Source organism: Equus quagga, chromosome 2 (genome assembly GCF_021613505.1).
Source record: "Equus quagga isolate Etosha38 chromosome 2, UCLA_HA_Equagga_1.0, whole genome shotgun sequence".
Classification (NCBI taxonomy): Eukaryota; Metazoa; Chordata; class Mammalia; order Perissodactyla; family Equidae; genus Equus; species Equus quagga.
Genome location: NC_060268.1, coordinates 184,753,311 through 184,763,751, shown reverse-complemented (window position 1 = coordinate 184,763,751; position 10,441 = coordinate 184,753,311). Strand labels below are relative to the sequence as shown.

The 10,441-nt window shown below is 39.6% G+C and overlaps 1 pseudogene; it reads right to left on the bottom strand.

The window, feature by feature from the left end:
* Nucleotides 1-9,115: 9,115 nt before the first annotated feature.
* On the bottom strand, nt 9,116-10,063 carry LOC124235265 (olfactory receptor 13A1-like; annotated as a pseudogene).
* Nucleotides 10,064-10,441: the final 378 nt, after the last annotated feature.

Sequence of the window (10,441 nt, the reverse complement as noted above, 5' to 3'; positions counted from 1 at the left end):
CCAAGTGCCGACGCTGCTGAGACGGGGCCTGGCCAGCATGGATACGACTGTCAATATTTTCCCTTAACTGGGAGCTGTCGGTCCCTTTCTGCTCCCGAATGCTGGCCTGTTGAGGCAGAGTTACGGGCTGCGGTCTGTGACGGGTTCTCAGGATTCTCTCTGGAGGCTGTGGCTGAAGGAGAGGACCCTCAAGCCTTGTCTAGTCATGGATTTGGATCTTAGATTCTTCAAAGTTTGTTTCATTTCAAAAGTAGTATTATTGGCAAGGTAAGTGAGTGAGAAAACCAGGTTTTCAATAAAGAGTAAAAATAACAGATATGAAAAACTAACTGGTCATGAAAAAAAGTATATATACTTTTTATATAATAGAACATAAAACCAAAACTTTTCTACCATATCCTTATCTTTGATCAATCACTTCCAAGAAAACTTGAAGAAGTGTTCGTTTACTTAGAATATGGTCCCTTAACTCCACGTGGAATTCCAAGACCGGAAACACTTGTTCTCCTAGCGGCTCAGTGGGCAGAGCAGCCATTCTTCACTCACCTCTGTCTGCCCACAGCCGCCTCAGGGCATGTTCTGGAAGGCAGCTCCAGCCGAAGTAGGCACTGCGGTGACCACTGAGGCTCTCTGTCCTGCATGAAGCCAGTCTCCGATGTCCTCCTGACCAGATCTCTGGGCTGAGGTTCAACTGGCCTTCAAGTAAACCTCTGCGTTTCCAGGGCCAGGGGCAGGTGTTTGTCCCGGGGACTCTGGGGAGGCAAACTGGAAGAGAACCTTCTGAGGGACAATTAAGTGTGGCTCGAGGGGTTGCGACCAAAGTTTCCTGCCAATTAGGCGTTGAGGAGAGAGTTGGGCAAGTCGAGCCTCCCTGGCTGGGGCAACCCCAGCCTTTCTCTGGAGGCCTCTCACTGTCACCTCCTCCCCTCGCTCGCCCGCTGCGTTGCCATTACAACTTCACTGTCCCTGTGTGGAAGGTTTCCTACGTTCAAACCAGTTCTACTGAGGCTCTTCGGTCTTCATTTTGCATACCAACAATCCATCACGTTAAACTCACACGCGGTAATATGCATATCTCCCTGGAGAATTTTTGTACCCTTTTCTGTGTCTTATTATTTTCCTACATTTAAGCAATTCAATAAACCGTTTAGATTTCCTGTAAAATGCTCCTTTAGCGCTTCCACTTTATCTTCTAGTTTCACACTCCATAGACAAAATTTGCAGAGTTTGTCCTTGCTGGATTTTACCCCAAATTCCCAAGTTGATTTCAATATACATGTGTTTTGACCAAATTTGCATATTATTCAGTGTTCTCTTCTGTTTAGTGAGGATTTTAAAATCCCTTTATTGAGGTATAATTAACACCAAAGTTCACAGGTTATAATTGTGATGATTCTATGCACTTGGAACCAGCAGCTCGATCTCGAGAGAGGAGCTCCATCATTCCAGGGTTTGCTTGCCTCCCTGGCACTCAGTCTGACCCCAGGCCCCTGTTCCTGCCCCAGCGCCACTGCATTTGTCCCTAAATTCTTCTAGCAGTTTTGCCTCTTCTGGGATTTCATATAAATGGAATCATGAAGTGTACACTCTTTTATGTCCAGTTTTTTAAAAATAAAACATCTGTGAGATTTATCCATGTTTCTGTAAGTATTAGCAATGTGCTCATTTTTCTTGAAAGTAGCATTTCATTGTATAGACACACCATGACTTTCAAAAAATCCTTTTACCTGTTGGCAGACATTTGGCCTGCTTCCAGTTTTAAACCTTGCACGAATAAAGTTGCTATGAATGTTTTTAGACAGTCTTTTTATTGGTGTTGATATATGTTTTTATTTCGCTTAGATGAATATGGAACGGCTGGGTCGTAAGGTAGTGAGCTGTGAGACCATTTTCCAAACTTATGGTCCCCTTCTAGCATCCTTTGCTTTCTCTGATGAATGATGAGCACTTTCTTTGCACTTTTAAGTATATATTTTTTTCTATGAAGTGTCTGTTCAAATAATGTTTTCCCATGAGGGCCATTTGCCATATTATCAAGATGTAGAAGGCCTTTATGGATTCAGGAAGGAAGTCCTCTCTAAACTATGGATCGCAAGAACGTGTGATACACTTATGGATACACAACTTGCTTCTCCAAATCTATGCCTTGCCTTTTCATTTCTTAAAAGCTTCTTTTGAAGAGCAGACATTTTTGTATTTGATGAAGTCTAATTTATGTTTTGTCTTTTTTCCTTTTTAATTAGTGCTTTTTGTGCCTTAACAAATCTATGCATACTCAAGGTTGTGAAGATTTTCTCCTAACTTTACTTCCAGAAGTTTTATAAATTTAGAATTTTAGTCCTTGTTTAAGGTCCAAGATCTCTTTTTGAAACAGCATATTGAGGCATAATTCACATCAAATAAATTGTGCACATTCAAGGTGTCAAATTTGATAAGCTTTGACGTAAATATTTCTGCATGAAACCGTAGCCCACACAGTGAACATCTCCGTCACCCCAAAGTTTCCTCGTGCTCTCTGTGGCTCTGCCTTCTATCCCCCACCACCGAACACCCCTCCCCTCCAGGCAGCCACTGGGCTGCTTTCTATCACTGCAGGTTAGTTTGCTTTCCTATAATTTTATAAAAACGGAATCATACAGCATATACTCTTTTTTGGTCCGACTGTTTCACTCAACATAATTATTTTGGGATTCATGTGTATTTCAGCGTGTATTAGTAGTTCAGTCCTTCTTAATGACAGAAGCGTTACATTGTATGGCGGCAACACAATTTCTTTGTGTGTGCCTCTGTTGGGGAGAGTGGACTAGCTCCACTTTGGGGCTCTTACAAACAAAGCTCGTATGAACGTTTGTGCACAAGTCCTTCTCTGGAGATGTGTTTTCATTTCTCTTGTGTAAACACCTGGGAATGGGAAGGTGACATCATACAGTAGTGTATCTGTAACTTTGTAAGAAGCTGCCAAACTATTTCCAAAGTGTTTCTACCATTTGGCATTATGACCAGCAGTGCAGAGAGTTCCATTTATCTGCATCCTCACTAACACTTGCCGTTGCCAGTGTTTTAAATTTTAGACATTCCAGTAGGTTTAATTTGCAATTTCCTAGTGACTTACGATGTTGCCATTCCATTTAAGTGCTTACTTGCCATCTGAAATTCATCTTTGGCTAAGGGTCCTTTGCTATTTTAAAAATTGGGGAGTTTTATTGTTGAATTTTAAGAATTCTTTATATATTCTGGACACAAGTCTTTTATCAGAAATGCATTTTGCAAATATTTTCTCCCTGTCAAGTTTTCCAGTTCACTAACCTAGTATATCTCTTCTTTTTTTAAGCTTGTCTTTGATTTCTCTCACCAAAGTTTTAGTTTTCAGCATATAAATTTTGCATATATTTTGTTATACTTATAACTAAGTATTTCCTGCTATTTGGTGCTATTCCAAATGGTACCTTAAAAAATTTTAATTTCTAATGGTTTCATTGTTTGTGTAAAGAGATGCAATTGATTTTTGTATAGTGAACTTATATTTGGTGACCTTGTTAAACTCATTAATAAATTTAGTGGCTTTTTGTGATTCTTTGATTTTTTTTCCTACATAGACAATCATGTTTTTGTGGAGTGAAACTGTTTATTTCTTCCTCACATATCTCTATGCCTATGAAAATAACTCTCTTTGCCTTATCTCAATGGCTAGTATTTCCAATTTGATATTGAATAAGAGTGATGAGAGTGAATATTTTGGCCTTGTTTATGATCTGAGAGGGAAAGAATTCAAGTTTTTACTGTTAAATACAGTGTGAGCTATTTGTTTTTTTGTAGATACTCCCTTATCAGTTTGAGGCAGTTTTTCTAAATTCCTGTTTTGCCTAGAATATTTATTATTGATGCACATTAAATTTTTTCAAATATTTTTCCTACATCTCATGAGATAATTGTATTTTTTTTAGTCTATTGATGATGTTAAACTATATTGATTGATTTTAAAATACTGAACCAGGCTTGCACTCCTAGGCTAAGCTTCAATTGACGTCATGTTTATCCTTCATATATTATTGGATTCAATTTGCTGATATTTTGTTGAGGGTTTTAATATGTCATTTTCTTTCTTTATAATATCTTTGTTGTCTCTTTTGAGAATCAGGGTAATGCTAGCCTTTTCAAATGTCAGGAATGTGCCAGTCTTTTCTTTCTCCTGGAAGATGTTTTGTAGAATTGGTGTTGCTGCTTCCTTAAACATTTGATAGAAAACACACACACACACGAGTCACTTTCTTCTGAATCATTTAAGGCTTTGTTGTATACCCTATAGCCCTTTACTTGCCCCAGATGCTTCTGTGCATATGTCCTAAGAATAGGGACCCTCTCTTACATGACCGCAGTGCAGCTGGATATAGGACTCCAGGCTGACATTTTTTCTTTCAGCATTTTAAAGATATCATTTCAATGCCTTCTGGCTTATGTAAGTCTGTCAAGAAAATGCTATAATTTTTTTCTTAGTTCCTTTATGTGTAAATATTTCCCCACCTTCAACTTCTGTTATGATTCATTGTCAAAAATTTCATTATGATGAATCTTGTTGTGGTTTTTATGTGTGTTTATGGAGCTTGGAGTGGTTGAGACTCCTGTATCTAGAAAATTTATGAATTTTTTAATCAAATTTTTTTGTTTCTACCCCTCCCTTTCTGAGAAACCAATTACATGTATGTTAGATTGCTTACTAGTCTCTCAGAGTTCACCCTGGATGTTCATTTTTCAGGCTAATACTTTAGCCTAATTTTAGATAGATTCTATTGCTAAGTTCTTCAGATTCACTAACCTTTTCTTCCACAGCTTCCAATCTGTTGTTACTCCCATCAGTGAACTTTCCATTTCAGATATAATATTTTTCATCTCTAGAGGTTCTATTTATTTGTTTATTAAATCTTTAATTTTTATCTTCAATTATGTTCATGTTTTTCTTTAGCATATGGAACATATTTACAACAGCTTTTTAAATGTCATTGTTCACTAATTCCATCATCTGGATCATTTCTGAGTCTGCTTCTGTTGACTGATTTTCTCCTGGCTATGTTAAACTTTTTCCCACTTCCTTCACTTGACCAATAAATCTTGAATGGATGCTAGACACCCATTTTGATTTTATGGTGATTTTATGTTTGTCATTGCATGCTTTTGTATTATTTCTTTAAGTGTGTTAGACTTTTGCTGGAAGGAAATTAACAGACTTGCTGATTTGTTCATTGCTTTTAAGGTTATTTTAAGTGATTTCAGCATTGTATAGAGTAGCCTTTGTTTTCCAACCAACTCTGTCACACATCTCACATATAGCCGTTCAGGTCTCCCCTGAATATATAGTCTCTATAAATCATAAAGATGGACAGACATATGTCATAGAAGACGAATGATGGATGAATTCCTAAAAAGAGAGCAAAATCCAGTAACATTCAGGGAAGTGTAATTTACCTCAACAATGAAATAAAAATGTCACTTTTAGATTGGAAATTTTGGCGAAGGCATGGGGAAATCAATACATTTCTACATTGCTTGCATTTTGTTTTTATGGAGGGACTTGACAGCTTTTATAAATATCCTTTCACCATCAATCCCACTTCCTGGACTGTTTTTCTGCATAAATACCCAGAGTGCACACATATTTATAAGAATATTCAGTGTAGCATTTTTATAACAGAAAAATGAAATAATCTAAATCTCCATCAATAAATACCTAGGTAAATAAAATTACATTACAAATAAAAAATTGTCACAATCTATAAATGTTGCTACAAGCAGATATCCAATATTTATTTAAGAATGCAGAAAAAAATCTTTTGAAAGAATATAAAAAAGAAACAATTAAGAGGGATTAATCTGGGCACAGAAATGAGGTATGTGTATGAGGGGAGGAGGGCAGATCCAAGGAGGAAGAAGGATCTGGTTGAATTGTTTTTACTCTCTTTATGTGACATTTTGCAATGATAACAAATACATACACACTCTTACATAAAGGAATAATTGGAAAAAATAATTGAGGGCTAATAGTAATCACATTCTTTACTTGCTTGTCCTAAACCATTCAGGTGACGCATTCAATTAGATATCTTCATAACTTTATGTGGAAAATTAATTATAATTTGGACATATTACCAAGAACATGCAAAATTGGGAGATGAATTCTAAGCGGCCAAAGTGGCCCGGGGGACCAATCTACTGAAACCATCTCGATGCTGCTGACTCACAAACTACTGATGCCACATGACCTATTTTAGCCTGTTCAAATCCTTTTTGGAGTCAGGCAAGGCAAGAATGATAGAATCTCAGACAGCTGGCTGGATAGAGGGAAACATACCTGCGATTAATATTTTGATAGAGTTTAGAAGAAATCTTTCCCCAGCAATATTGTTTTCAGCTTTCAAGGATTGCGTTACATCTGAAGCAGGCTGTGGTTCTCTACAACCTTCCCACAGCTTAAGCATACTTTCAATGATGAGTTCAGGACCCTATCCCAGGGGGACACACGTGCTGTGTGATGTCACTCCCACAGAAGTGAGAAGATAACTTTCATGGAGCCAATGGAAACTGTCCACATCTAAACCACACAGTGGTGAGATGACCCATGGGTGTGAGAAATGCACTCTGCCTACAGACCACTGAGAGTAAATGGGGTGATTTGGGGGAACACAATGTGGCCTGCTTCCCTAAGCAGCTTAGCTTCCCACTGAAAAGGGTACCTCTAAAAACTCAGATCATGATGCTGACTTTTCTAAACAGGATCTGCACATTCTATTCTGTTGAGCAAAAATCCAAAACTATCTGCTAAAGAGAGGAATTTAGTTGCGGGAACCTACAGCTTTCTCTGACTTGAAGGAGAACTCAGGCCAGACCCCTGATGGGGTGTGCAGTGGGAGAGGAGGAAAGTCTTCCTTTTACTCCGGATCAGGGTTCTCAAGCTTCAGTTTACACAAGACTCACCCAGGGAGCCTGTTAAAATGCAGACTCTGATTCATTTGGTGTTGGCGAGCATTCCAGGTGATTCCTTGTTTATTTTTAGCAGTTTTTAATCATGTGAAACTTCAAACATATGCATGTAACTAGCTACTGACATCTTGCCGTATTTGCTGTATATCTCTGTGTAAGAAATAATACCGTACAGACACAACTCAATTCCACTTTTAATTTCTTTTCCCTCCCCGAATCCACAGAGAAACCACCACTCTGAAGACTGTGTGCATCATTCTCACATGTGTTTGCTTCCATTTATTACAATAAACAATATGACATTATTTCAGTGTTTGTGTAAGAATGACAATGCTCATCACCTAAGCACATCCATTTTCAACTTACTTTTCTTACACGACATTATGGTTTTGTTGTCTGTGCACACTGACATGTGCAAATCCAACATGGTAATCCACGTGTGATGAATCTATGGCTTACTTATTCATTTTCCTACCGACGAGCAGTTAGGTAGTTTCCACTTTTTCTACTGCACCAAGAGATGCAACAAAAAACTTTGAACCTTGTGGACCTATGCAAGAACACCTAGCAATGAAATTGTTGACTAGTAGAGGATATGTATCTTCATCTTGAACAGATATGAGAAGTGGTATGATACTGTGGATTGTTTTTCATTTATTCATCACCTATTATGTTCTGGGTCCTGTTCTGTTGCTGAGGATACAATGGTAATCAAAATCTACAGCTGCTCCCATCATGAACCCCAGCATGGGAGATGTTGCTCAAATAATCAACTGTGATTAGCTCTGAGGCAAATAAGAAGGCACTAGGAGAGCAGATAACAGAGGGACTCAATTCAGTCTGGTGAACGAAGAATTACTTAGGATTTAACATGCAGCTGGCACATATAATAAGTGTGAGTTAACCAGGTAAAGAGCGTTCCATGCAGAGGGAATAATGTGTACACAGACTCGAAGAGGGGTCTTGTCTCGGGTCATGAGGTTCCCATCACACCCCTGGATCAGGGATTCCAAGGCAGTCGTTGGATGAGAAGAGAGATGTCTTAGGAATCTCCAGAGAAACAGAAACAATGGGAGATACACACACAGATGTCCTTGTGACAGTTAATATATATACATATATATGATATAATGTACACATGTATACATATATGCATATGTGTCATTACATATAGATATACATATATGTATAAAATTACACAATATGATATGCATATATATATGCATATGGAGATTTATTACTAGCACAAGCTGACGCAGTTATGGAGGCTGAAAAGTCCCATAATCTGCCATCTGCAAACTGGAAAATGAAGAGACCTGGTGGTGTAATTCAGTCCAAGTCCCCAAACCTGTGATCTGTGCGTGACAGTTTGAGTATTAGCCTGAGTCTGAAAGCCAAAGTGTAACTTTGCCCTTCCTCCACCTTTTTGTTCTATTCAGGCTCTCAGTGAATTAGATGATGTCCACCCACTCTGGTAAGGTTGACCTTCTTACTCTCAACTGAGAGTAAAGACCCCCGTTGATGAAGGTGGACTTCTTTACCTCAGTGGATTAGATGATGCCCACCTCCATTGGAAAGGTTGGTCTTCTTTACCCTGCTCACCCATTCAGTTGTTAATCTCTTCTAGAGACACCTTCACAGACACATCAAGAAATTATGTTTTACCAGATATCTGGGCATCCATTACCCCAGGCAAGTTGACACATAAAGTTAGCCACCTCAGGAGAGACTTCCTCTGCAATTTGGGGCCAAGATCCATTTGGTCTAAGCAGAAATTTGCACTGCTTTAGAGGAACGCTTTGGATGGAATTGAACTGGCTCTCACTGCATGTTAACAGGATGTAGGTAGAGACTCTGTTCTGATGTGCAGTCCAAGGGATCTGAGAGGTTAAACAATGCACTTGTTTTTTGTGACTACGTCTTATATTCCAGGAACCCCAAACTTTTAGTAAAAGGAGGCTAAAACCATGTCCTATCAAGATTCTATGGGAAATCAGTGGAGGAATGTTTTCTCAACAAAGCTGTATTGAGAGTGTCAGTGGTAGCCTCCATGGGAAGAGGATATTTAAAACAAGTGGGACACATCTCAGAAGAGTCAGGGGTCAGGGAGCAACAAAGAACACAAACTTTAGGGACTGTCAATTTACAATTTTTCCACTATGAGCATCAAGACTTTCTTGAGGGCCCCTTTGACATCCTTGTTCCTCAGGGTGTAGATGAGAGGGTTCAAAGCTGGGCTCACAGTGGCATAAAGCACAGCCATAACCCTGCCCATCCCCGGGGAGTAGCCGGAGCCAGGGCTCAGGTAGGTGTAGACGACGGTGGAGTAGTACATGGTCACCACAATGAGGTGGGAGGAGCAGGTGGAGAAGGCTCGCCGTTTCCCCTCAGCCGTGCGAATCTTCAGGATGGTGGAGATGATGAAGCCATAGGACACCATGGTGAGCAGGAAATTCAACACAGCAAAGAATATGTCAGCCACAATTGCCATGATGTCATTAACATATGTGGAGGAACAAGAGAGCAGCAGCAAAGGGGGAATCTCACAGAAGAAGTGATCAACCACGTTGGGCCCACAGAAGGACAACTGTAGCATCAGGCAGGCATTGACTCCAGCACCGAGCACACTCATGCCCCACACAGCTCCAGCCAGCAGCGCACACACCCTGGGGTTCATCATGGAGCTATAGTGCAATGGCTGGCAGATGGCCACATAGCGGTCATAGGCCATGGCTGTGAAGAGCAGCACCTCAGCGGCTACTGACCATGACAGGAAGAACATCTGGGCCATGCAGCCCCCATAAGAAATGTTTCTCTTCTCTGCCACCAGAATCTCGAGTAGCTTGGGCACCACAGTGCTTGCACAGATAACATCCAACACAGCCAAGTTGACCAGGAAGAAGTACATGGGGGTATGGAGCCCAGAGTTGAAGGTAATGGCTGCGACGATGAGGGAATTGCCACAAAGTGCCACAGTGTAGAGGCAGAGAAAGAGGATGAGGAAGAGACTCTGGAGCTGTGGCTCTTCTGAGAAGCCTCACAGAATGAATTCTGTCACCAGTGACTGGTTATTCATGGCCGTTTAAGTCATCTCTCAATGAATTTACATAGGTCAAAATTTCTTTCTTACTCTACGGTTTGACTATAAAGTAAAGGTTTATTACTATTGGTCAGTATAAATGAAAGAATCTCATCACCTTCATTTCATTTTCCATTTTCTCTAGGTATTTATGATCTCTCTGCTTAAGATAATTCTCACTCTAGACCCAATCACCTCTGCCTGGGGCCATAAGGAACAACAGACATTTCTGGAACTTTGTCTTAGCTAATGCTCTATTCTTTGTTATTTTCCTCCCAAATAAAAATAGCTTTAAAACTTTTCTGCATATTTCTTATAACTATATAAAAATGTAAGCAACATAGAATTCTGTAATGTGGAAGTAAAATACCCACCAACCTTCAAGGGCAT